General features: G+C 37.3%; 1 protein-coding gene and 1 pseudogene across 26 annotated transcripts in view; one reads left to right on the forward strand and one right to left on the reverse strand.

The window, feature by feature from the left end:
• Positions 1 to 27,984, forward strand: part of LOC109025816 (uncharacterized) — a 514,558-nt gene that overhangs the window by 71,426 nt on the left and 415,148 nt on the right. For 5 of the 26 annotated variants that reach the window (XR_008677686.2, XR_008677678.1, XR_008677681.1 and 2 more), the window contains exons 1-3: positions 19,747 to 19,832; positions 24,100 to 24,231; positions 27,071 to 27,231. The exons of 12 other annotated variants lie outside the window; for them this stretch is intronic. The gene's annotated coding sequence lies outside the window, so the exon portion shown is untranslated. Of the gene's footprint in view, positions 1 to 19,746; positions 19,833 to 24,099; positions 24,232 to 27,070; positions 27,232 to 27,984 lie in introns of those variants that run through there. 9 more of the 26 variants (XR_008677684.2, XR_010129572.1, XR_010129571.1 and 6 more) reach the window with 6 other exon arrangements.
• LOC109025851 (epsilon-sarcoglycan-like) lies at positions 15,472 to 18,617 on the reverse strand (annotated as a pseudogene).

Below are 27,984 nucleotides of genomic sequence, written 5' to 3' on the forward strand. Positions count from 1 at the left end.
CAGCAGATCCCTTGAGGAAGTAACCTGCAATACTGATATAAGGATGTATGGTGAATCTGCCTCTGTATTTTCTTTACTCTGGGAAGTGGGAGTGCTATACTACAACATGTGGCATATGCTTAAATGTTTCAATGAATATGTGGTGCTGTCTTTCTCATAGCCAAAATGTGTGCTTCCAGGAGCCAAGGAGCAGAAGTGGAAATGGTTTTTCTCTCTCTCTCTCTCTCATACCTAATAAAGTCATTTGAAAAATTTTTGTTCATGATCCATAAACTTGAGCTAGGTAGCTTTGGAAGTCCCAATCCTTATGAAATAAATACTTCTTCCAGGCACCACAGTCATGGTTTCGTTAAGTTAGGAAAAGATTTCTCACTGGCATTTTGGCAAAGAGTGTTCACTTTAGTATCAGGGAAGATTGGTCCCGGTTACCCAGAGAAAATCAGGTTGCTGCTTCACAAGAGAGGGAAAAGAGCATCATGTCTGCAACTTAGATGATTCACTGGGATACTTCATGATCCTTCCATGTCCAATAATACTGTTCAATGGGAAATTGTGGCAATTCAGTAAAGAAAACAATACTAAGAACACAGATCATGTCGGAGTTAAGGGTTGGGTCCTCCATCAGGAAAATTCTGGAGTAGTCCAGTTGCTGGCAGAAGGAACAATGGTGGCAAATGAAGGAAGCCGTGATTATCAACTTTGTCACAAGGCTCTGACAGCAGCTATATTTTTTACAATTTATTTTTTAGTTTTTAGTTTTTAAAATTTAATTTAATTTAATTTTAAGTTCCAGGATACACTTGCAGGACGTGCAGGTGTGTTACATGGGTAGATGTATGCCTTGGTGGTTTGCTGCACCTATCAACCCGTCACTTAGGTATTAAGCCCTGCATGCATTAGCTATTTATCCTGGTGCTCTCCCTCTCCCCACAACCCTCCCACCCTGACAGGACCCAGTGTGTGTTGTTCCCCTCCCTGTGTCCATGTCTTCTCATTGTTCAGTTCCCACTTGTAAGTGAGAATATGCAGTGTTTGGTTTTCTGTTCTTGCATTAGTTTGCTGAGGATAATGGCTTCCAGCTCCATCCATGTCCCTGCAAAGGATGTGATCTCATTCCTTTTTATGGCTGGATAGTATTCCATGTGTATGTGTACCACATTTTCTTTATCCAGTCTATCATTGTTGGGCATTTGGGTTGATTCCATGTCTTTGCTATTGTGAATAGTGCCAGCAGCTATATTTTATATTAATTATTTATTTATCCCCAACTTTTTCCTCTACTGCTATATAAGTTTTAGGTTTTCGTTGGGCATATGGCTGAATTGACATAATCCTCTAATAGTATGGCAATAGATAGGACTTTGTGTGTGGGTCCCCTATGTTAATGAAATGTTTTTCATTGGCACAAAGGACAATAGTGGATGGTGAAGGTCAAACAAGAAGACCTATCCAGTAGGATATTATTTGTTTGTCCCTTCATACTCGCTCTTCACCCTTTTTCACCCGCCTTTGTGTCCCAGAAGGCTAAACTCAGTGGGTTGCATGAATAAGGCTCACTCTCTTGCTATGTGACTTCTGGTTGGATTCAGCCAATTTATGGCCAGGAGGAGAGAGGCTGGGAAAATATTCACTTGCCCTGTTCCTTCCTTGCTGATAGTGAACAATGGATATATTCCTCTCTACGGTGTCATGTAGAGGGAGAACTTCTCTTAAAGCAATTGTTCTTTTGGAATTCTAGTAGCCACTTCTTTCTTTTAACGATTTAGTCTCAGGGCTTTGGACTATTATGACTCTACAAATGTTTCTCTATCCTTTGTGGGAAACTTGCTCATATATTTGTAAATAATCCCTGTCAAACTCTCTTCAGTTACTCTTTGTAATGTAACTGATGCATACAACTAGAATCAATCTTAATTAAACTTTTCAGAATTTTTCTGGTAAAGGGTACACATAATAAAGTTCTCCAAATATGCTGATGATAGGAACTTTTTTATTTTATTTAATTTTATTTGAGACAGAGTCTTGCTCTGTCACCCAGGCTAGAGTGCAGTGGTGTGATCTTGGCTCACTGCAAGCTCTGCCTCCTGGCTTCACGCCATTCTCCTGCCTCAGCCTCCCAAGTAGCTGGGACTACAGGTGCTTGCCAGCATGCCTGGCTAATTTTTTGTATTTTTAGTAGAGATGGGGTTTCACTGTGTTAGCCAGGACGGTCTCAATCTCCTGATCTCGTGATCCGCCTGCCTCGGACTCCCAAAGTGCTGGGATTACAGTTGTGAGCCACCACACCTAGCCGATAGGAACCTTTTAAACTATAGCAGGCTGACTAATGGCCCCCCCAAAGATGTTCACATCCTAATTATTGGAACCTGTGAATATGTTACATTATATGCAAAGGAAGGATGATTGAGTTAAAAATCTTGAGACAGGGATATTATCTTGGAATATCTGGTGGACCCAATGTAATCACGAGGTTTCTTGTAGAAAGAAGGCAGAAGGGAAGAAAAGATGAGTCTGTGGAAGCAGAAATTAGGGTGATGTACTTTGAAGATGGAGGTACGGCCCATGAATCAAGGAGTGCAGGCAGCCTCTAGAAGTGAGAAAAAGAAAGGAAATGGGGTTCCCCCTGGAGCTTCCAGAAGGAACCAACCAACCCTGATGACATTTTGATTTTAGCCCAGTGAGGCTGATTTTGGACTTCTGACCTCCAGAACTTTAAGATAACAAATTGGCATTATGTGAAGCCATTAAGGGTGTAGCAGTTTGTTACAGGAGCAGTAGGACCACACAATGGCAAAATGCAAAGCTGTAAAGGAAATGGGTGAGAGGCCTTGCTTGGCTGTTTAAGTTGGCAGAAAAGTGACCAATTAATTTCACTGCCAACAAATACAAGGGTGTACATATCATTTAAAACTACAAAATCTCTACCTTAAAAGATGAAATTTAAGCATTCAGTTATAATTAAGGATAGGAATTGAGAATTGCTCTATTGCCACTTCTCTGAAAGATGAGTGTAAGCTGTCTGTGCTATAAAAAGCTTAAAAAGGCTGCACGCGGTAGCTCATGCCTGTAATCCCAGCACTTTGGGAGGCTGAGGTGGGCAGATCATGAGGTCAGGAGATTGAGACCATCCTGGCTAACATGGTGAAACCCCATCTCTACTAAAAAATACAAAAAAATTAGCTGGGCGTGGTGGCGGGTGCTTGTAGTCCCAGCTACTTGGGAGGCTGAGGCAGGAGAATGGTGTGAACCCAGGAGGTAGAGCTTGTAGTGAGCCAAGATCGCGCCACTGCACTCAAACCTGGGTGATAGAACAAGACTCCGTCTCGGGGAAAAAAAAAAAAAAAAAAAAGCTTAAAAAAAGGGCTGCTTTGATTCATAGAAAATAGTGTGGTCCACTAGGGTAAGGGTGTCCTCTTTTTTGCTTTTTTAATTTTTTATTTATTTTATATTTTTTTAAATCAATCCTTACTTCTCCCAAAAGATTAGTCAGTTTCAGGAAGTCAAAACTGATTCTAAGACAGAACCCTAAGGCCATCCCTGGGCAAATATCTGTCATTTTACTTCTCCCATTTTGCAGCTGTTTTTGCAGTTGGAAACCTTCTTTTCTTCCACAAAACAGACAGCTCCCTGGATTTTGTCTTGGCCTAGGAATATTTAGGTGGGTGGCTAAATCTTGGGACAAATACTCTCACTTTTGCTTTCAGAAAAGAAAGCGGGGCTCTGAACCAGCTGGTGTACTCAGGGGTAAAATCTGAGATGTTAGTATGGGTTTAGAAAAAATTGTAGGTCACTCAGTATGCTTTGTTTATGCCTCTATTTTGCTTTTAACTAGGACAAAGGAGTTTTTTTTACTGGTCCAGTCAACTACAGTTCTGGTTCTGCTTAGGTATTGCGACCAAAATCCAAGTTAATAATGATGGTTAATTTGCCTTACTCTGACATTTTTATTTATACTGATATTTCCACGGGGATTTTGTGGAGTTGAGACGTGGCTTGGCCAAGACAAGATGTATGTATACTGTCTCTTAATACTGTCTCTTGAAAGCCCTCCTCTCCACAACATCTAGAGATGGTATACACAATAAAAGTTTTACTTTATCCTTAGTATCTAACGGGAGTACTATGGACTTGATTCTAGCTTGCCCATTTTAAGAAAGAGATAATGAAAGAGAAACCATACGCACAAACATGGGATAACTTTCAAATTTGCAAATCGAGTCATTTATTGAAAATAGTCCCATAGACGTGAATGGGGCTTTAGTTGGTTTACCACTTAAATATGCTTCTAAGATTAATTCATAATGAATAGGTATTTCTAATCATTATTTCCTTTATATAAAATTATGAGATGTAGATATATAAACATCTAGATACATTTGATAGCTTCTCATTCATATTTAGGTCAAAACTTTTTTTTTCTTTTTCTTTTTTATTTGTTTGAGACAGAGTCTTGCTCTGTTACCCAGGCTGGAGTGCAGTGGCGCGATCTCGGCTCACTGCAAGCTCCACCTCCCGGGTTCACGCCATTCTCCTGCCTCAGCCTCCCAAGTAGCTGGGACTAGAGGCGCCTGCCACCGCACCTGGCTAATTTTTTGTATTTTTAGTAGAGATGGGGTTTCACCGTGTTAGCCAGGATGGTCTCGATCTGCTGACCTCGTGATCTGCCTGCCTCGGCCTCCCAAAGTGCTGGGATTATAGGCGCGAGCCCAGCAAAACTTTTCTTAAAGTTAAAACTCCTCTGCTCTCAGCCTATTGGAATTGAACACAAAAATCTAGGGTGACATTTAATAAATGCAAGCCGCACCCTTGCCCCAAGGTTATGTTTTGCTTTGTTATTCAATTTAGTAACCCCTGATAATTTCTTTCTTTTAGTTTTTGTGGGCACATAGCAGCTCTATATATTTATGGGATTGAGGTATCAAAATAATCACATCAAAATATCAAAATAATCACATCAGGGTAAATGGGGTATCCATTACTTCAAGCATTTATCCTTTTTGTTACAAACAATCCAATTATACTCTTTTACTTATTTTAAAATGTACAATTAAATTATCATTGACTATAGTCACCCTGTTGTACTATCAAATACTAGATCTCATTCTTTCTTTCTGTGTTTTTGTATGCATTAACCATCCCTACTCCCTGCCCTCACTACCCTTCCCAGCCTCTGGTAACCATCCTTCTACTCTCTTATGTTTGTGAGTTCAATTGTTTTCATTTTTAGCTCCCACAAATAAGTGAGAACATGTGAAGCTTGTCTTTCTGTGCCTGGCTTATTTCACTTAACATAATGGCCTCTAGTTCCATTCATGTTGTTGCAAATAACAGGGTGTTGTTCTTTTGTATGGTGGAATAGTACTCCATTGTGTATATGTACCACATTTTCTTTATCTGTTTGTCTGTTGATGGACACTTAGGTTGTTTACAAATCTTGGCTATTGTGAATAGTGCTGCAGTAGACATGGGAGGGCAAATATGTCTTTGATATACTGATTTATTTGGGTATATACCTAGCACTGGGATTACTGGATTGTATAGTGGTTCTATTTTTAGTTTTTTGAGAAACCTCCAAACTATCCTCCATAGTGTTTGTGCTAATTTACATTTCCACCAACAGTGGACAAGGTTTCCCTTTTCTCCACATCCTCACCAGCATTTGTTATTGCCTATCTGTTGGATAAAGACCATTTTAACTGGGGTGAGATGATATCTCACTGTAGTTTTGATTTGCATTTGAAATTTACTTCTCGAAAACTTTTTCAAGGAAGGATTTTCCCACCCCAAACCTCAGGGTTTTCAGCATAAACATTTCATTAAATTTTAGCCTTTTTATTTTTTAAAAACGAAAGTTATATTTCTGCAATACTTGGTGGCGGAAACTATGGTGAAGATTGTGACTTCTACATGTGAACTTAGGAGTACCTTTTCTTCTCCACTTGGTGGCAAAAGTTATGTGAAGAGGAAATGACTTCTACATTTTGGCTTGCTCACAATGGTCTTTTTCCCAGACAAAGGAAACAATTTGTCAAATTTAAAGAAGGTGACTTTGATATGAGAGTGCTGAGGGGAATAGCGTGGTCCCTTTAAATGATGTGGAAGGAGGGGAGAGAAGTGCTGGGTAGAGGAAGGCATAGTTTTTGGCTAGGGCTCCATACCCATGGACCTAGGTGAGGACAGGCACTTCTGCCTTTGCTCCCAAATGTTGCATTTTCCAAGACCACCCTGGCCCATCACACCCTCACCCTCTGCCTATAAAAACCCAAGACCCTAGCAGGCACACACACACAAGTGGCTGGACGTCGTGAGAAACACATCAGTGGAAGAAGACACAAGTGGCTGGTCATCCAGAGCTTGTGGGAGGAAGAGCACGCTGACAGGCACCAACAGACACTGGCGTGCTGGCAGGCTGTCTGTTGGGATGAGGCAGACTTTGGTGGGGCAGTTGGAGGAGAGCCGGAGCCTCCAAGTAGCCCAACTCCAGGGGAAAACCATCTCACTTCTGGCTCCCCCATCAGCAGAGAGCTACTTTCCACTCAATAAAACTTTGCACTCATTCCCAAAGCCCACGTGTGGTCTGATTCTTTTTAGCTGGTTATCACAAGCTGCTAATAGATGGCAAACTAACAGCACACTCTGTAACTCATGCCCACTAGGGCTTCAGAAGCTGTAAACATTCACCCCTAGACACTGACATGGAGTTGGAGCCCCACAGCCTGCCTGTCTGTATGCTTCCTTAGAGGTTTGAGCAGGGGGGCATGGAGGAAGTGAGCCACACCCCCATCACACACCCTGTGAGGGGGACAATGGAACCTTTCCTGTTTCAACTTTATCTCCCTTCAGTCAGGTGTTTGATATTAATGTCTTATTTTCTATTATTTCTCTCTTCTTCTCTCCCTCTTGGATCATTTCTTCCTTTTTTCCTACCTTCCTTCCTTCCTTTGCAGTTTCGTCATCTTTCTTGTTTTTTTCACTCTTTCGTTTTTCTTTTTCACCTCTTTCCTTCTCTCTCTTTCTTCCCTTTCTTTCTTGATTCCTTCCTTTTCTGTCTTCCTTCTTTTCTTTTCATTTTTAGAGGCAGAGTGTCACTTTGCCACCCACCTGGCATGCAGTGGTGTGAACACAGCTTACTGCAGCCTCCACCTCCTGGGCTCAAGCAATCCTCCCACCTCAGCCTCCTGAGTGGCTGGGACTATAGGCAGAAGCCACCATGCCCAGCTAATTTTTGTATTTTTTGTAGAGATTGGGTTTTGCCATGTTGCCCAGGCTGGTCTCAAACTCCTGGGTTCAAGTGATCCATCTGCTTCAGCCTCCCAGAGTGCTGGGACTACAGGCCTGAGACAAAGCACCCAGCCCCTTCTTATTTTTTAGTACTCTTTCTTTATTTCTCTTTCACCTCTCTCCTCTCCTTCTTCCTTTCTTTTCTCTTCTTCCTTTTTTCTTCTTTCCTTTCTCTCTTTCCTTCTTTCTCTCCTTCATTCCATCCCTTTCTTCCTTTCTCTTTTCTTCTTTTCTTTATTCATCTGTTTTTAGCACTTATCCAGACAAGCTTTTTATGTAGACTAATTATAAAGTAACAGTGCTATTTATAAGCTTAATTAAAAAAAAAACCCACTCAAAGATTCCAGTTCTGGGTAAAATGGGGTAAGTACACTCCAATCTGTCATTCTCACTGAATGCATCTATAAAACCTAATCAGAATGATGGAACAGTTATTTGAGGACTCTGAGTAGAATTTGAAGTATCACTGAATGAACAGCACATTTACCATTTTCTGGTGTCTACCCCAGCCTGGGTTCAAGTAGTGCAAAATATGGAAGTAAGCATCAACACAGAGAGACAACTTGGAGAAAAGCCTTTTAGTTCTTGTTCCATGAGCTGTTGCAGGAAGTCAGGGACCCCGAACGGAGGGACCGGCTGAAGCCATGGCAGAAGAACATAAATTGTGAAGATTTCGTGGACATTTATTAGTTCCCCAAATTAATACTTTTATAATATCTTATGCCTGTCTTTACTGCAGTCTCTGAACATAAATTATGAAGATTTCATGGACACTTATTACTTCCCCAATCAATACTCTTGTGATTTCCTATGCCTGTCTTTACTTTAATCTCTTAATCCCGTCATCTTCGTAAGCTGAGGATGAATGTTGCCTCAGGACCCTGTGATGATTGCGTTAACTGCACAAATTGTTTAAACAATATGAAATCTGGACACCTTGAAAAAAGAACAGGATAACCGCGATGTTCAGGGAACAAGGGAGATAAGCTTAAAGTCTGGCTGCCTGTGGGTCGGGCGGAACAGAGCCATACTTCTCTTCTTTCAGAAGCAAATAGGAGAAATATCGCTGAATTCTTTTTCTCAGCAAGGAATGTCACTGAGAAGGAGAATGCATTCCCAAGGGGAGGTCTCTAAAATGGCCGCTTAGGGCCATTTATGGTTGTAGATAAGGGATGAAACAAACCCTGGTCTCCCGTAGGGCTCCCAGGCTTATTAGGATGAGGAAATTCCTGCCTGATAAATTTTGGTCAGACCGGTTGTCTGCTCTCAAACCCTGTCTCCTGATAAGACATTATCAATGACAATGCGTGCCTGAAGTTCATTAGCAATTTTAATTTCATCCTGGTCCTGTGATCTCGCCCTGCTTCCATTTGCCTTGTGATATTTTATTACTGTGTGAAGCATGTGATCTCTGTGACCCACACCCTATTCATACATTCCCCTTTTGAAAATCCCTAATTAAAAACTTGCCGGTTTTGCAGCTTGGGGGGGTATCACGGAACCTGCCTACATGTGACGTCTCCCCTGGACACCCAGCTTTAAAATTTCTCTTTTGTACTCTTTCCCTTTATTTCTCAGACTGGCCAACACTTAGGGAAAATAGAAAAGGACCCATGTTGAATATTGGGGGCTGGTTTCCCCCGATAATGAGCAGTAGTATACAGAACTTCTGGTAGCAACAGTTGTGGCAGCAGGAACCTATAATGTGCTTTAAATTTTGAGAAATAAGGACATCTAATGGTTTTTTTTTTTCTTTCTATGTACTCCTTTTGCTTGGTCCTGGATGCATATGCATTCATGGGAAGTGTGTGTCAGGATAGCATAGCTAAAGACCATGCTTTCTGGGGAACTGAAAAGGAAACCAGAAAGGGAGATAATGGAGGCATAGGAATTTGAGAAACCAATTCCATAAAATTGTTTATAAACTCCTGGATTCACCCTTGAGCTGCAAGTGCATGGATCTAATCCTAAACATATACCATGTATTTTGAGAATGAAACTTTGAGATGGGCTTCAGCCCACTTCCTGGACTACCCACTGGGTGACAAACACACAAGGCAGATGTGAATAGCACTGTAAAGGCATTGAATACTGAAATGTACATCGAAACCACAACCACAGAAGGCTGGTCAGGATGCGGGGATGGAATCCAACTGGGCTGATTGCTAAAGCAAAATATCAACATTTTCTATAGGGTTTAAACAGGACTCATTGTCTCATAAGAAAGTATTCAAAACATCCAGAAGACAATACATAGTTAATTGACAAGCAAGAACCAAGGAAAACCTCAACTCATATTGGTAAAGACAAAAAATAAACTCCGATATTCAAATGTTGGAATTATCTGACAAAGACTTAAAGCAGTTATTGTAAAAATGTTCGAAGTATGCACACTCTTGAAACAAACGTAAAGAAAATCTAAGCAAATAATTAAAAGATATAAAGAAGTATTAAGTGGAAATTCTATAACTAAAAATATAACTTCTACACTCTCCAAAAATAAGCAAACAAAAAGAAAAACTCTAAGCAAACAAACACAACCTTTACTACTGGATGGACGCAGTAGTATATTGGAGATGAAAGAGAAAAGAGTCAATGAATCTGAGGATAAATTAATGGAAGTTAATCCAAAGAACAGAGAAAAAAGAGACAAAATAAACAGCTTTAGAAACTTCTTGGGCTATACCAACAGGTCTAATTTTCATGGCATGGGAGTCCCAGAAGGTCACAATAAGAGTGTAGTACAGAAAAAAAAAAAATGAAGAAATAATAGCTGAAAATTTCTCAAATATGATGAAAGATATAAACCTACAAATTCAAGAAGTTTGGTAGGCCCTAAAAGGATAAACACTTAAATCCCAACTCAGAAATGTCATAATCAAATTACAAACACTAGCAACAAAGAAACAAACCTTAAAAACAACCAGAAAAAAATAAGTTTTTAATAGGATATTCAAATAACTGCAGTTTTCTCACCCAAAATCATGGGGGCCAAGTGGTAAAATATTGAGTCTAAGCAGTTAAAAGTTAAATATGTATTATAATGCCTAGAGCAACCACTAAACACCAAACAAGCAAAACATACAAAGAGTAATAGTTCAAGAAATCAATTTCAGTGAAATACTAAAAAATCAAATAATAATTAAGAAAACAGAAAAAGGACAACTGAGAATTAAAAAAACAGAGGGAAGAAAACAGAAAGCAAATAATATAATGGTAGAACCTAAACCTAAATATATCAATAACAAATGTAAAAGCTCTCATATCACTTAAAAGACAGATTTTCAGAATTAATTAAAAAACGACACAAATATGTGTTGCATATGAAAAACTCATGTCAAATATAATAATATTGGTATGAGAAAAATAAGAGGGTAAAAACAGATACACTATGCAAACACTAATCAAAAGAGAGAAACCAGGAGTTACTATGTTAATGTCACAAAAAGTAGACTTCAGGGCAAAAAAAATTATCTAGAATAAAGAGGCACAGTGCATGATTATAGAGGGGTAAATCAACACAGAAGACACAACCATCTTAAAATGTATCGACAAACAACAGCACTTCAAAAGATAAAATAAAATTGACAGAACTGAAAGAGAGATAGACAGATCCACACTTGTAGTGGAGTCTCCAACACTCCTTTCTTAGAATCAGAAGTAGTGATAGAATCAGCAACACTAATAGAATCAGCAAGGATTTTTATCATGAATTAACTGGATCTAATTGACATAAACAGAGCACTCCCCCAAACAACAGAAGAGCACAGTTTCTCTTCAAGTATAACATGCAAAATTCACAAAGATAGGCATATCCCGTGTCATAAAACAAACTTTAACAAATTTGAACTAATTGAAATCACATGAAGTATGTTCTCTGAAAACAATGGAATTAAATTAGAAAATTAATAACATAAAAATAAGAAAATCTCAACACTTGGAAATTAAACACTACATGCCCATAAAATCTTTATGTTGAAGAGAAAGTCTCAAGAGAAATTTGTAAATATTTTGAACTCAAGGAAAATAAATATATAATGTTGAAATGTGTGGGATGCACTTAATGCAATGCTCAGAGGAAGATTTATAGCATTAAATGCTTATATTGGAAAACAAAGGTTTCAAATCAACAACATGAGTTTCCATCTTAAGAAAATAGAAAAAGTACAAAGTAGACTGAACCAAATAGAAATAAAAAGCAATAAATATAAGAGCACAAATCAATGAAACTGAAAACAGAAAACAGAGAGAAAAATCAATAAAACCAAAAGGCAAAATTATCAAAATGATAAGTAAAATTGATATGGCAGAAAAAGAGGGCAGATACAGTGATCAATATCAAGGATAAAAAATGGGTATCACCCCATTCTCTGTAGATATAAAAAGGATAAAATGGATATTATGAATACATCTATGAATAATACATAATTCAGTAGGTTAGGTGAAATGAACGATTATTCCAAAACCAAAAACCTCTAAAAACTCTTTTAGGGTGAAATAGATAACCTTAATAGTTTAGTAATGATTAAACTTCCTAACCCATTATTGAAATCTTGTGAAAAAGCGATTTCCGGGACTAGATGACCTTAGTGCTAAAATTTACCATACATGTAAAGAAGAAATAAACTCAAGTCTACACCATCTGTTGAAAAGGAGAGAACATTTCCTACATCATTTTATGAGATGAGCATTACTGTGACAAGAAGAAAATACCCCAAAACTTCAGATCAATATCACTCATGAACATAAATGCAGAATCATTAAAATACTAGCAAATTGAATATGGCAATGTATGAAAGAATAGTATAATGTGACCAAGTAGTATTCATCTAATGAGTGAAAGGTTGGCTTAGTATTTGACAATCAATCAATAAAATATAACTGATAGTCTAAAGAATAAAAATTATATAATCATATCTATTAATACAAAAACAAAAAGTATTTAAAAATATTTAATATTCATACATAATGAAAACTCTCAGCAAATTAGGAATTGAAGGAAAGTTCTTCAGCCTGATAAAGGACATCTACAAGCTAATATAATACTTAATAGTGAAAGATAGTAATATACATTTATTAGAATGGCTATATTGACAATATCAAGTGCTGACAAGGAAGTGGAGCAACTGGAATGCTCATACATCACTGATGGCAATACCAAATATGACAGCCATTTTGAAAACAGTTTGGCAGTTTATTGTAAAGCTAAACATGTCCTTATTACATGACCCAGCAATCCCTCTCATGGTATTTTTTTTTTTTTTTTTTTTTTTTAGTAAAGTGAAAACCTGTGTTTTCACAAAACCTGTACGTGAATGTTTATAGCATCTTTAATTACATTGGCCCCAAACTGGAAATAACCCAGTGTTTTTCAGTAAGTGAATGGAAAAGCAAATCATGGTATAACTATACAGTGAAATATTATTCAGTAACACAAAGAAATAAATTATTGATAACAGAACAATTTGGATAATTCTCATAAATATTATGCCATGTTAAAAAATTCAGTCTCAACAGTTTACATATGGTTTGATTCCGTCTACATGACATTCTCAAAAAGCAAAAGAATAATAACAAAGAACAGAACTGTGTGACATTCTCAAAAAGCAAAAGAATAACAAGAACAGAACTGCAGTTATCAGGGATTAGGAGTCAAGGGGAGGGGACTACAAAGAGGAAGCATGGGAGTTTTTTTTAAGAGTTGGAACTGTTCTGTATCCTGATTATGATGGTGTTTACACTAATCTGTTCATGTCTTAATAATCATAGCAATATATATCTCCAAAAAGTCCATTTTAATTTATATTAATTTAAAAAATGAAATAGAGCCAAAAATAAGCACACAATGTAATAGTCTTAAAAATCAAATGATAGATTGATTTTTTCATCAAGTTGCTGAAATCATAGCATTGGTAGGCAACTCTTCAAATGAAAGTAAAATTTTACACAATTTTAAGTGGAACAATAAAAATAAAAAGGGGATTTGACCAAATTGAAAAAAATAATTTATCAAATCCCAGTATATGAGACACAATGGAGTACTATTCCACCATTAAAAAAAAAAAGTTAGAGTTGTTTCCAGAATTCATTGTGCTCTTTGTTAGTGTTTTTGTGTACTTTTGCTACTAAAAAATTTCTTCAGGTTTTCCTTGTGAATCCATTAAACATTTCCATTTTATCTTGCTTAAAGTCTACTATATTTTTGGAAGCATATAAATATACTAGTTAACATATGAAATAAAGCAGTTGGCAGTGTTTCCTTGACTAATTTGTTGTTTTCTATTAAAAAAGAGAAAATGAGCGAAACAATGCAACAAGATATGCAATTACATGACCCTTGTCCTCCTGTCTCTAGCAAAGAAAAATATTAAGTTTTTTGCATTTTATTTTCTGTAAAGGTATTAGGCCTTTGCCTCAAAGGTGTACGGTCAGAATAACAAGACATCCTCTTTTGACTTAGCTCTGACCTTCTCTGCATTCTACTCATCCTTTATGGCAAGTCAGCTAAATACACTGCTGGATATTGTTCCCCTTTAGGAAAATCTTCCTGGAATCCTGTAGTAAACTTTCAGAGGAAAAAGGCAAATAAAGTTAAATTTCCTTGAGGAATGCTGAATATAAAAAAAAAAAGGTAGTATCACTTTTGACTTTTTTTCCAGAAGTTTATCATCAACTGATTATGCTGTCTTGATTTAAATTGTCAATTGTCTTCAATTATTCCTAGTTTGAGCTGAATAGTTTTAACCAGACTCCTTTAAAACAGAAAGAATGCTCTTATCTCGAGAAGAACTAATTCTAATACCCTTTTAGTTTATTGTCTTTATAACTGAATTATCAAAGTAATTAGTGATCATAAGTGATTTGATAGTTTAACATGTGATGTTAATAAAAAATAAGCAGAAATGTGAGAGAATAACTTATCTGCCATTGAGTAGCAATATTTTTGTGCTGTGGTTACAATGTTAAGCAAACTAAAATAAGCAAATCTTCATGCCAGGGTCTTAGTTAATGTCATTTTGCTTGGCTGAGAAAATCTGAAACTTCTCTGAGCAGACATATTTTAAGAGAGCATTAGGACATGCATATTTTAGGATGCTAATAGAGCCTCTCACCCTTTTTGGTTTTAGCTGCCAGAAATTATGATTCATAGTTCTTGATAGCATAGAATAGAAAACATTGTAAAGGGAAAGAAATTCTAACAGATTGCTCAGGAATGATTTCGGAGTGTCAGTTAATCAAACATTTCTCTTTCATCCCTTTAGGAAAATGCACACTTCTGTTTTGAAAAATGGATCTAGAAAAATCTTTACTTTTGCTTTGGAATGGCCCACAATTATTGATGAACTCTTACTGGTATTAGAAAACTGATTGGTGAAAGAATATATAGCATAATAATAACTTATAACAGCAAAAATGACACAGCTGAAAAGTTGCCTGTGCAGAATGTTTCAAAAGAACAAAGGATGTGCTTTGTCATTGCTGTTTTTAAGATTCTGAAGAATATAGTGATATTATTGTATTGTATTACTCTATTTGTGCTATTGTTCTGGAAAGAAAGTTTAGCCACTTAAAGAAGTACCTTTAATAGATTTTTAAAAATTATTAGAACATAGAATTTTAAAATTCACGGTAACATTCTGAAGCAGTTGTATTATTCTAGAAAGCTCTGGCATAATTTAGATTTAAGGTTGAATAGGAGTTACTTTTTATCATTATAGTTAATGGGCAAAGTATTCTGCACTGAATAACAACTCTTGTAGAAATCCAAACTTATACATGGCTTTGATTGTGATAATACATTTTCTGATGATGCTGGTTCTTGATTAATGTTGACTTTCCCACTTGTGACATGGTTTTTTCTCAAATTCTAGTTGTCTCAGCTACAATTACCTGTTTAGCTCAATAGATTTCTACATCCTGTTTTTCATTAATAATATTTATTTTAAAGATCACTTTTAATTGTAACAAATATAAAGTCATCAGTGTTTTCCGAATTGTCAATAATGCTTTAAGTAAAAAATACATTAGTAAAATGTAAGTTATATTGTATTATAATATCTGCTACAGTTAATACCATGAACATACACACCATATACCAGAAAAGCTTATGCATTATTGGAAGTGAAAAGAAATGTGATATAACTGCTATATTGTCTGATTATAAATTCATGCTTTGGTCAGTTCTCTTCTTCAGGGATGACATTTACTTGTACTTTGTTGTTGAGGAACCTGAATTGGATGTCACAAATTCTGCTGCATTTGCGTGTTAGTGCTCTCATGGTTGTCTGTGTACAGGGAAGGTATGATTTCACCAGTTACAAGTGAGACACAGGAAGTGTTGATAGGGGCCATGATGTCTTTCTACTCTTGGATGTGTCTTGAAGCTCCTTGGCAAATTTCTGAATAGCACTGTGACAGACCAGTTGGATGTCTGATGTTTGCATGTTTGTCTTTTCTACTCCTTTCTGTCAACAGTGCATGATGTAAGGAAGTACCAGAAAGAGGACCAGTAGCTACTGCTGAGGACACAGCCAGTATAATTAAGAAATCCATGTACTTGTCTGCTTTTCAGACAGTCATTTTGAAAAGAGTTTGTACTCTCCATCATCACTAAAATTCCCCCTCCACGAATCCCTTCTGGATAGGTGGCCACTTGCTTTGTTTTATCAACCAAATGAATTTTTGCACCAGTCAATGTAAAATGGAATATAAAATTTTTTAGCACATGTTATTACAGGCTCCATTTCTTGACTGCATCTCAATTAATTCTGTGGATTTTCAACATCTTGTAATCAAGAAGAAAATGGGACATCGGCACCAATCCTGATGAAAATGCCCCCCTTTGGGCCATTAATAGGAAGCAGAACCATGCTGCTTCCTATCTAGGGCCAATGTGATGTTTATGTCATTCAGTCCTCTGGCCACAGCACATTTTTCTCCACCCTGACAAAGTTCCCAAGAACCTTCCTGGCCAATATTTCTTACACATTTATATTTTGAATGAAGATTTCTGCTTGATATGGCAACAGGAAGTCCTCTGTTGACATTATATTATCCAATTATGCCTTGCAATCTCAAAGGTGCACCTATTATAGGCAATTATATCAATGGTAGTTGGTTTCTCCACATTTTCAGTTGTTGGAGAGCCATAAGGACTCTCTCACTATATGGTGTTCTTTGGATGAATAGGAGCCATCCAGGTCTTTCTGAATAACCCTTTCAATTTGTTTTAAATGCTTTGGGATCATCACTAATCTCACCAGGTTTTGGTGAGGTGGAAATTTCTCCTAAAATACTCGTTCCAAAGCATACACCAAAAGGACACTTACAGATGTGTATGCATTCTGATCAGAGTGCACCTTAGAGAAAATAATGAATACTGTCATCAAGAATGTGACAACCATCACAGGCTCATCCCGCGTGTCCCCTGAACTTGTCCTATGCAAGCACAGGGGTCTTCAGGATACCATCACCAGGTCAATTGCATTATTGGGCTGACGAGGCCAGTAGTCCTCAAATCTCCCCTCCCCTCCCTTTCTTCTTTCCTCGCAGCTTGGCTAGTTCTACTCTTTTCTTATTAGAGCACATTTTGTTGTACAGAGAAATGCAAAGAGAACACAGTTGCCACTGAGAGCTTTGTAGTGTGATGCTTATTTAGCTTTTGAATGGGCTTTCACACAAAAATTCCTGCTTTGTGGAAATTTTCAGGTATGAGAAAATATCTTACAAAGTAATCCCCTGTTATCCAACTGATCAGTCAGTATTAAAAAAATGCATGTGGAGGATATTGCAGATTGAAGTGTGCAAAGCATTTGTGTTTTAATTAAAATCTTAGAGGAAAAACTCATTCACATGAATTAATAGCAGCATTTTTAGCAGGTTGCATAAATGGTGACAAAATTTACATCTTTGTATTCAAGAAGAGTATAGAGTTACTTGGTGAAGATCACTACATATGTTAAATCCTTTCAACATGTGCTATAAATATTAAAGATCTATGGCTATTAAATTACGTGAGAGCAAATGACTCATGAGTAATTACAAATACCTGTTCTGCTTCTACTTATCACTTATTTTCTAAAAAGCAGCATGGAAATGAAATGCAAATATAACATAAAAGAGTATAACTTCCTGTGAAATGATGCTTTATCATATAATGGAATATTACAGCCTAATTCAATGCAGGACTAAACGAAGATTGGAAGAAAATGAGAACTCTGGAAGCCAGAAGCCTCAGTCTTCAGAAAGCTCCATACTCTGCATGCTGTTTACATATCTCTTTGTGTTTATGTGGGTTCTTTTCCTAACTATTCCTGTGAAATAGCAAAAGACTTTAGATTAAAATGGATTTTACTAATCATGGAAGTCAAAAAAGCAAGTAAATATGAAAAAAATAGCGCAAAGTTGTACAGAAACCATCCATATAACTAAGGAATGAAATGAAGCAAGTTTAGCTCTGTTAGAGCTTTTATTATCAATCAAATATATCCTTGATAGTCCTCATCTTTTTGTCTTTTGGGGGCTTCCCCTCCCCCCACCTGTTTGCATTTTGACTTTTTCACCTGACATGGATGAACAATGGGTGTGTTCCTTCTAATACCCTGTCAAAGGGAAAAACCACCATCTAGGTCTTTGGGCACACAGTCACTTTGTTCCCCAGAAGTGATTGTGTAGCAGCCACAGCGTCTTACAATGTTGGAAAGGAAGAGACTGTGTTGCTTGGAGTCTTAAGATACTCTCTGAGGGTCCTTGGAACTCCAGGCTTCCCAATAGGTATCTCGGTGTGAGTGGGTTTTACATATTGACCTTCCAACTCAGATAGCATCTGGAGAAAGGATGTCACTTCTGAGAAAAAGACTGAAGATATCTAACTGAAATAGTGCCTGGAAGTTTGAATGACCTAGGGAAGGGCAGCAAGATGCTCAAGTGCCTCAGACTTCCCAAGGTACACAAAGTGGGAAGCAGCACTGGTAAACTCTTTAGGAAGAATACAACTCACACCTTTTACAGTTTCCATCACATTTCCTTTTAATGATCATTCGTGATCCCTAGCAGGGATTCAGCCATTCCCCAGAATCACACAGCACATGAGTGGTGGGACCAGAAGAGATTTCTCGTCATTTTAGTTTAATTTAATTTTTAACTTTTATTTTTGGTTCAGGGGTACATGTGCAGGTGCAAGTTTGTTATATAAGTAAATTACCTGCCATGGGGGTTTGATGTGTAGATTATTTTACCATCAGGTAATAAACACAGTACCTGATAGGTAGTTTTTTGATAATCACCCTCCTTCCCCACACCCTGAAGTCGGCTCTGGTGTCTGTTGTTCCCTTCATTGTGTCCATATATACTTAATGTTTGCTCCCACTTATGAGTGAGAACATGTGGTATTTGGTTTTCTGTTCCTGTGTCAGTTCACTTAGGATAATGGCCTCCAGCTCTATCCACATTGCTGCAAAGGACAGCTCTCATTCTTGTTTATGGCTGCATAGTATTCCGTGGTGTATATGTACCACGTTTTCTTTATCCAGTCTACTGTTGATGGGCATTTAGGTTGATTCTATGTCTTTGCTATTGTGAATAGTGCTGCGATGAAGCTATGTCTTGTGCGCCTGTGTCTTTATGATAGAATGATTTGTATTCCTTTGGGTATATACCCAGTAATGGGATTGCTGGGTTGAATGGAAATTTTGCTGTGAGTTCTTTGAGAAATCGCCAAACTGCTTTCCACAGTGACTGAACCAATTTACATTCCCACCAGCAGTGTATAAGCATTCTCTTTTCTCCACAACCTCTCCAGCATCTGTTATTTTTTGAGTTTTTAGTAATGGCCATTCTGACTGGTGTGAGATGGTATTTCATTGTGGTTTTGGTTTGCATTTATTTAATGATTAGTGATGTTGAGCATTTTTCCATATGCTTGTTGGCCACATGTATGTCTTCTTTTGAAAAGTGTCTGTACATGTCCTTTGTCCACTTTTTAATGGGACTGTATCTTTTTTTGCTTGTGTATTTGCTTAAGTTCCTTATAGACTCTGGATATTAGGCCTTTGTCAGATGCATAGTTTGCAAATATTTTCTCCCATTCTGTAGGTTGTCTGTTTACTTTGTTGATAGTTTTATTTTGCTGTGCAGAAGTTCTGTAGTTGAATTAGGTCCCATTTGTCAATTTTCATTGCTATTGCAGTTGCTTTTGGGATCTTCATCATGAAATCTTTGCCAGGCCATATGTCCAGATGATATTTCATAAGTTATCTTCCAGGGTTTTTGTTGTTTTAGGTTTTACATTTAAGTCTTTAATCCATCTTGAGTTAGGGTTAGGGTTAGAGTTATTTTGAATCTTGGTTCTCATTCATTGCTGCTCCCAGTAAGCAGAGTGCAGCATATTCACAACTATCGCTGGAGCAGGAGCAAGCTCCCTTCTGTGATGTCACAAGGATCTGACCTTCATTGGTACTTTTCTCCCAACTGAATGGAACAAAATTCTAAGATGATCAGCAGCGGGAATTCTCTGCTTCCTTGTTCCCCTTGGGCTAGTACAAGAATCCTGGGTAGGCTGGTCTCATTTTAAAACCTATACTTTTCCTCCACTGGACTTTGCTAAGGCTAGAATGGGGGAGGCAAGAAAGGTAGTGGGTAGGGTATGTTAGGTAGCCTTTGACCACAGATCTGAGGCCTTGTTTTCAAATCAACCTTACCTATTCCTGGATAGCTGTCTTTTTTGGGAGGTGGTGGTCGTGGTGCTGGGGTTTATTTTTTAATTGGTTCTAAACCAAGGGGGAGAAAGAGCAACTGCTTATTTAACTGTATAGAAACCTCAAATTAATATTATTTCAGCATGATAAGAATGGGAAAGAGTCCTTAAAAAACTAGGCAATGCCAGTACTACCCCAATCTGCTCTTCAAGTTTATGGCCTATTTATGGCCTATTTCTGAAGGTGACAGGAACTCAAACTAGGAATATTTCTATTAAGAGAAACCAGCTTTTTACTGGTTTGCCCAATCAAGTACAATGTGTTTGGGTCTACCTAAGCGAAGACCTGCAGGTGTCCCTTCAACCCTTGCATGGTTCATATCTGATACCTGGGGGGGGGGGGGGGGGTCATTCCTGCCATTGCTGACTTCCTCATCCTTACACCTAATTGAATAACCAACTCCTGTTAATTCTGTCTTCAAAAGAGCTTTGGAACCCATCTGTATCTCTCCATCATCACCACTCTTACTCTATGCTAATCAGTTATCTTTTTTTTTTTTTTTCTCCTGTGGAGTTTATCACCACTGGGATAAATTCCTATTGGTCTTCCTGTTTATTGTCTCCTCATAAATTCATTCCTCACATAGCAGCCACAGTGATTAAATCATTTTCATCTCCTGCTTAAATTCTTTCAGTGGTTTCTTATCACGCAGACAGTAAAATCTAAGCCCCTTGCCATGGCCCATATGGCCTTTTATGCTGTGACACCTATCCATATCCTCGTACTGCATCTTGACCACTCTCATCAGTGACTACACCTCATCCATCCTGCTTGTCTTTTAATTCCCTGATGGCCTATACGAAGTTCCTTGACTGGGCTGAGTTTTTGCCTGCGTTAGAACCTTCCTGCATCTCTCCTGTCTATAATTTTTTTTCCTCCTGCTCTTCCTTTGAGCTTTTATTAAAGACCAACTCTGTTCTAGGCACCATGTGATAGGCATTAAAATATAATGCTGATCCAAGAAAAGTGAAACAAAACATGTCTCCTTGGCAGAAGGAGAGAGTTGAGCTTTACTTTTTAGTAAAAATTTTTCTATCTTTGTAAAAGTTGTATTAAAACCTTATATCACTAAAAGTTTCAAAATGAGAAAAATAATGCTTATGATTAATAGTGTCTTTTTCCCCAAGTTGTCTCAACAATAAGTAAGTCCTTGGTGAATTGAACATAGTCTAGCTGGGTCCTCATCTTCCCGCCCTCAGAAGTTTGATTTCAATTGTATACCAAGAGCGAATCCATTTTTCAGTGTGACTGATGTGGACAGTCATAATGCCATTTTATTAATTTAGAGTAAAAAATGCAACTCATAGTCTGATAAACACATTCACTCACTCTGGCCAGATCATACACAGGCACCTAATTTATTAACAGAAGTATGCTTGGTGATCCTAGAATAAGAAGAGGAATATGATGAATCAAATAGTAAATGGGTTGAGGTTGTTGTATCCACCTTCACAATGGAAATGTGATCACCACATAAACAGAATTAAAAACAAAAATCACATTATCATCTCAATAGATGCAGAAAAAGCATTCAACAAAATCCAGCGTTCCTTTATGATTAAAACTCTCAGCAAAATAGGCATACAAGGGACATACCTTAATGTAATAAAAGCCATCTATGACAAACCCATAGCCAAAATTATACTGAATGGGGAAAAGTTGAAAGAATTCCCTCTGAGAACTGGAACAAGACAAGGATGCCCACTCTCACCACTCCCCTTCAACATAATACTGGAACTCCTAGCCAGAGCAATCAGACAAGAGAAAGAAATGAGGGGCATCCAAAACAGTAGGAAGTGAAACTGTCACTGCTGGCTGACAATATGATCATTTACCTTGAAAACCCTAAGGACTCCTCTAGAAAGCTCCTAGAGCTGATAAAATAATTCAGCAAAGTTTCCAAATGCAAGATTAATGTACACAAATCAGTAGCTCTTCTATACATCAACAGCAACCAAGCAGAGAATCAAATCAAGAACTCAACCTCTTTTACAATAGCTGCAAAAAAATAAAATACTTAGAAATATATCAAACAAAGGAATCTACAAGGAAAACTACAAAGCACTGCTGAAAGAAGTCATAGATGACACAAACAAATGGAAGCACATCTCATGCTCATGGATGGGTAGAATCAGTATTGTGAAAATGACCATACTGCCAAAAGCAACCTACAAATTCAATACTATCCCCATCAGAATCCATCAGAATACCACCGTCATTCTTCATAGAATAAGAAAAAAGTTCTAAAATTCATATGGAGCCAAAAAAGACTAGCATAGACAAAGCAAGACCAAGCAAAAACAACAAACCTGGAGGCACCACTTTACCTGATTTCAAACTATGCTATAAGGTCATAGTCACCAAAACAATGTGGTATTGATATAAAAATAGGCACATAGACCAATGGAACACAGTAGAGAACCCAGAAATAAACCCAAATACTTACAGCCAACTGATCTTCAACAAAGCAAACAAAAACATAAAGTGGGGAAAGGACACCCTTTTCAAAAAATGGTACTGGGGTAATTGGCTAGCCACATGTAGGAGAATGAAACTGGATCCTCATCCCTCACCTTATACAAAAGTCAACTCAAGATGAATTAAGGACTTAAACCTAAGACCTGAAACTATAAAAATTCTAGAAGATTACATTGGAAAAACTTTTTTTGACATTGCCTTAGGCAAGGATTTCATGACCAAGAACCCAAAAGCAAATGCAGTAAAAACAAAGATAAGATTGTGGTTCCAAGATGGCTGAATAGGAACAGCTCCAGTCTACAGCTCCCAGCGTGAGTGACGCAGAAGACGGGTGATTTCTCTATTTCCAGCTGAGCTTTGAAGAGAGTAGTGATTCTCCCAGCATGGAGTTTGAGATCTGAGAACCGACAGACTGCCTCCTCAAGTGGGTCCCTGACCCCCGAGTAGCCTAACTGGGAGGCACCCTCCAGTAGGGGCAGAGTCGGTTAGCTCTACTAATATGTGTCTTTGTGACTTTTTTCTTTAAATCATTCAATGGCTCATTTTTGAATGCACGCATGTTTTTTTAAATTTATTTCTGTTAATACAGTTATTTCAAGACAAATCTTGCAGAACTTGGAAGAACATTTCTTCTTTTAGGTGACTATATATGTCTTCTCTGATACACTGTGTGATTAATTAAATTTCTCAAAACGAAATCTGCATTTCAAATATTGAAAATAATTTGCTTAAAAATACTGCATGAATCAACATTCAATTATTCTTTGTAGGCTAGCTCGCTAAAATTGCTTTTCAGCCAATCACAGAAGTAAGGAATGTTGGGAGTAACAACTGGGATAGAAGAAAAAGAGCAGAGAGAACTCTAAACATAAATACCATTCTGAAGGTGCCTCTATTTGAGGCACATTGATGCTTGTTGGCTTGATTCCTATTTAGTGTGGACAGTAGAGAGGGTCTGCAATTATTTGAACGTTTATGCCCTATCCAAAATTCACAATAAAACTTAAATCCCCTATGCAGTAGTATTAAGAGGTGGGGTCTTTGGGAAATAATTAGACCCTGAGGGCTCTGCCCTCATGGATGGAATTGGTGCCTTATAAAAGGGTTAGAGGGAATTAGCCCTTTTTGCCCTTCCAACTTTCCACAAGATATGGAGCAGAGTTTGTCCCTTCCAGAGGACCCAGTAACAAGGTGCCATTGTGGAAGCAGACAGCAAGCCCTTACCAGACTCCAAACCTGCTGGTACCTTGATCTTGGATTTCCTAGCCTTCAGAACTGTGAAAAATAAAGTTTTGTTTTTCATAAATTACCCAGTCTCAGATACTTTTTTATAGCAGCACGAATGGGCAAAGACAAGGTCTTTGTTTACTAAAAAATTTTAAACCTGGGCTACTCTTTTTCCAGGTGAAGTATCTTACTACAAAGCCTTTGATTTGGATTTCAAATAAAAAATTTTAAATTGACTGATTCAATTTTAATTTTAATTAGTATTTATTCATAATTTTTGTGTTGTAGCTAGCTAAAGCACCTTAAATTCAAATATTATTTATTTTTGATTGCATAGTTCTTTCTTTTGCCTATTCAGGGTCCTCGTAAGAACTTCCATTTTATGTTCTTGTCTTCTCATCAGTTTGAGTTGTGTCTTTAACATGGGAGAGAAAAACAACTTGCAAGATTTTCTTTCGGTATGAACCATTCTGAGGTCCTTCAGTTCTTTGTAAGTGGTTTCAGAGAAGTTAAAGTTCAAGATCACCATGAATATGGGGCATTGAAAATTTGGGGACATTCTCTTGTGTGTTTGCACCGTCATCCCCTGAAATGCATCTATGGGTTTGTGATTATGATTGAAAAAGAGCAGAAAGAGATCAATTAAGAAAGAAATATTTAGTAACAGACCAATAAAGCTATATTTTCTCTTTACCAAAGATGAGAGTACTGTTAATAAAAAATGGAAATAAATTAAAAAAGGAAATAAATGAAAAACTAAAAAAGTTGATTTATAATTAAGTTAGTTAATTTACAGTTAACTTAAAATCTGTAGTTGGATGTTCTCAATTTTTTAAATGAAATCAGATGACTGGTTTCCAGACTTTTGAAATAAAGTATTTGCTTTGGAATAAACAATCTGGATGTCATTGTAATAACAGAAAACAGGATCATTGGGTAATTTTACGGATATCCTGCCCAGTTTGGGAAGAAAATTTCTTTATGTAGTACTAAATTTATCTCAATCGTGGTAGATCAGTCTTACAGTGTAGTGACTTTAGAAAATGAGTAAGATAATTTTTATTCCTATTGTCCTGAATATCGAGTAATAAATGTTTTTATAAGATAAAAGCATTTTGCCATACTTTAGCTAAATCTATAAAATCACATACGATCTGGAAAACTGTAAGCTTACAAGACTGGCAGGATGTAAGTTCTTTTTCTGATTCACAGGAATCAGGTTCTTTGAGTTGCTGCCTAAGCTTTTACTTGAAACAAAGGAACATAACTGTGACTTCGTATACATTGTAATATTTGAGAAAAGCAACTGTTTTACTGTTTGCCAGTGTTATTGCAAGCTCTGGTAGAACTGTGAGTTCTAAACTGGATGGAGAAATACTCCTTCCAGATTTGTCATGAATATGCTAGTTGCCCTTTAAAAGGACCAGAAGGGAACCTCTGCCCAGGTATGAATGAGATTACAGGCAGAATTTTTCAGGAAACTAGGCAAGAGTCTAGATGAATACCCTCGGAACAGTGGCTCCAGAGTACCAGTCAGTGGACACAGGCCGATCTGTGATGACATTTTCACTGGATTGAAGTGAAGTGAGATATTCAAGAAAATGATAAAAATTTCATTAAGTATACTATTTTTACTGAATTATCCTTTATTGACAGATTCTATACTTCCTACTCTTTTAGTGTTATATGATATAATGATGTAATGGCAACAGTGGATCTGGTTTTATTCTTACCATTTAATGTCCTTCCTTGGCAATTTTTTTTTAAATGGTAACTTTTGTTTTACTTTCTAACATTTTTGGAGATGTTTTACTGGTTCGTAAAATCCCAAAGCATAGAGAGTCCGGGATTAAAAGAATGTTAGCCTACAGTATACACAGGTTCTTATTCATCTTTTTGCTTAATGTGACATTATGATCATTAAAATTGATAACTCTGGCCTGATTTAATCTGAGATTAGAAACCAGATACAAGGGAAGTTATAAAGCTATTTAACGTTACCCGAAGCTTCAGATTTTTTCTTTTTTTTGGAAAATTTGGCCAATATAGTTATGGCCTAAATATTGTTAACAGAGGGCCACTGTCAGATTCTGGAAGTGTCTCATAAACAAGTATTACATTTTATACTGGCACAATTTGTTTGTTTGTACATTGTTTATGCTTAACTCTGACAAGTGATAGAAACAAAGTGGATTCTGCACCTTTAGAAAACATGTTGCCCAGTTAACAAGAACATTTTTGTAGTTTATATGCCAGAGCTAATCTGGGTTTCCATACCTTGTAAGCATACCTCTGAAGACTAAGCCCAGCCCTTCCTTCTTTCGGTAGCTGTCCTGCATACAGCACAAGCCTAGCTTAGCCACTGCTGCCTAAATTGTGTGAATGCACTCAAAAACAGTGACTTGTGCTGCTTACTAAAATGGCTGAAAGGGAAACATAGTTATGAAATTATTGACAATTTAGGTGAAGGAGACTTTAGAGTTCCTTTAAGTCAACATTGCTTGTATTTCAAATTCCTAGACTATCTAAGTTCTCTACAATAGACCCCAAGCATGGGCTAGAAGAGAAAAAAGAGGATGTGGGTGGGAGGGAGAAGCTGGAATAAAAATTTTGCCTCATTATTCTGATCCAAGCTCTGTCTGTCTATAAAGACCTTGCTGTATTTCTAGGTGGCTCATTGTATTATTAAGCATTAAAAAATCTTCTATATTTTATTCAAAAATAGATATTATCAAACCCTAAATATCTACCTTTATTTTTAAAAGACTTTAAAGCTATAGCTATAGACTATTATAATAAATTATTGACAATGATTTATCGAAAACAAAACATTGCTGAGAATTTTTTTTTTACTAAGGGATGATTGGCACATAACTCATAATCATATGTCTAAATATATATTTATTACTTATGACCATGGCTGCATGTTAGTATCAAATGGGGAGTTTGAAACCATACTGATGCTTGGGCTCACCCCAGAGGTTTTAGTTTAATTGGTCTGCTTTGGGCCTGTACCTGACGGTTTTTTTAAAGCTCCCCAGGTGATTCTAATGACCCCGCAAATATACATGTTCTATCTTAAAGCAGGTGCTTTGGAAAAAAAGTAACTTTACAATGAAACAGCTTTCTTATGTATTATTTGCCCTTATGAAATTTCATTCTAAAGATTAAATTTTAGGTGTGTTTGTTTCTAGAGGATTGAGTTTTAGTGAAAGAAATATTAGAAAGAAGATAACTTTGAAGGGAATCTTGTTCCTTAGTTTTTACCACATCTTTACAATTTTGTCTTCGTATATCATCTTTTATTTACTTCCTTCCATCTCTTCTAGAGCTGATTACCAACTCCTACCACTGTTAACCCTCATCCAGGAACAAGCTTATGTCTTTAACATTCTGAGTGGGCTTCAGCATCCTTGCATATGTTCAATTCTCAAAAACCTGTTGAAATAAAAGATCAGGAGACATAGGAAGGATGCCAGAAGAGAGCGTGGTAAGTGGGGGAGAATCTTTCCCCAAGGGATTGGAGGTATTTCAGGATTAGACTATGTATATCTATAAGCATGCATATATATTTATGCCTATGGTACACATGCATACCATGTATGTTCTGTTGTGTTCCAGGAATGTGGAAAAAACACTGCACTGCGTGCTGCTGAAGATTAGGGATCTTGATGTCTTGTTTTGTATACTCATCTTCACACAATGGCAGCATATTGATGCTCAGTAAATGTCAATAAAACAAATGCATGTTAAAAAGAGTAAAGGATGAAGAAAGGTAGAAAGATGTAATTAAGTTGGTTTTCCACATGACAGGACAGAGAGGAGGTAGTTTAGATGTTTTCAGTTGTGCTAGTAACTATCCTCTGCCCAGGTAGTGGAATGCTTGGCAGGGTCAGGAAGGTGAGAAAGGAAGCAGTTCAGCAGAAACTGGCCCTTGAGGTTGCATACATAAAGCCTATCTCTATATGACCCATGACCTGGGATCCCTTGTGTCTCCAAAGGAGCCTCGCCCATTGACATAGGAGGCAAGGAAGGCTGAATCATGAATGGATAATAGAAATCTAGATCTCAGCCTCACTGTTGGGGAAATAGGTTTTCAGTGTCTCTCATTCCCCACCAACTAGAAAATGGTACTTCTATATTTCTAGGCGTCGTCTTCCTAAGATTGTTTAGAAGGTAGGGTGAGAAATAGCAGTTTGTCCGAAGAAAAAGGCTTTGTCTCTAAAATGGTCCAGAGAGCGGT

Source organism: Gorilla gorilla, chromosome 11, assembly GCF_029281585.2.
Source record: "Gorilla gorilla gorilla isolate KB3781 chromosome 11, NHGRI_mGorGor1-v2.1_pri, whole genome shotgun sequence".
NCBI classification, from domain to species: domain Eukaryota; kingdom Metazoa; phylum Chordata; class Mammalia; order Primates; family Hominidae; genus Gorilla; species Gorilla gorilla.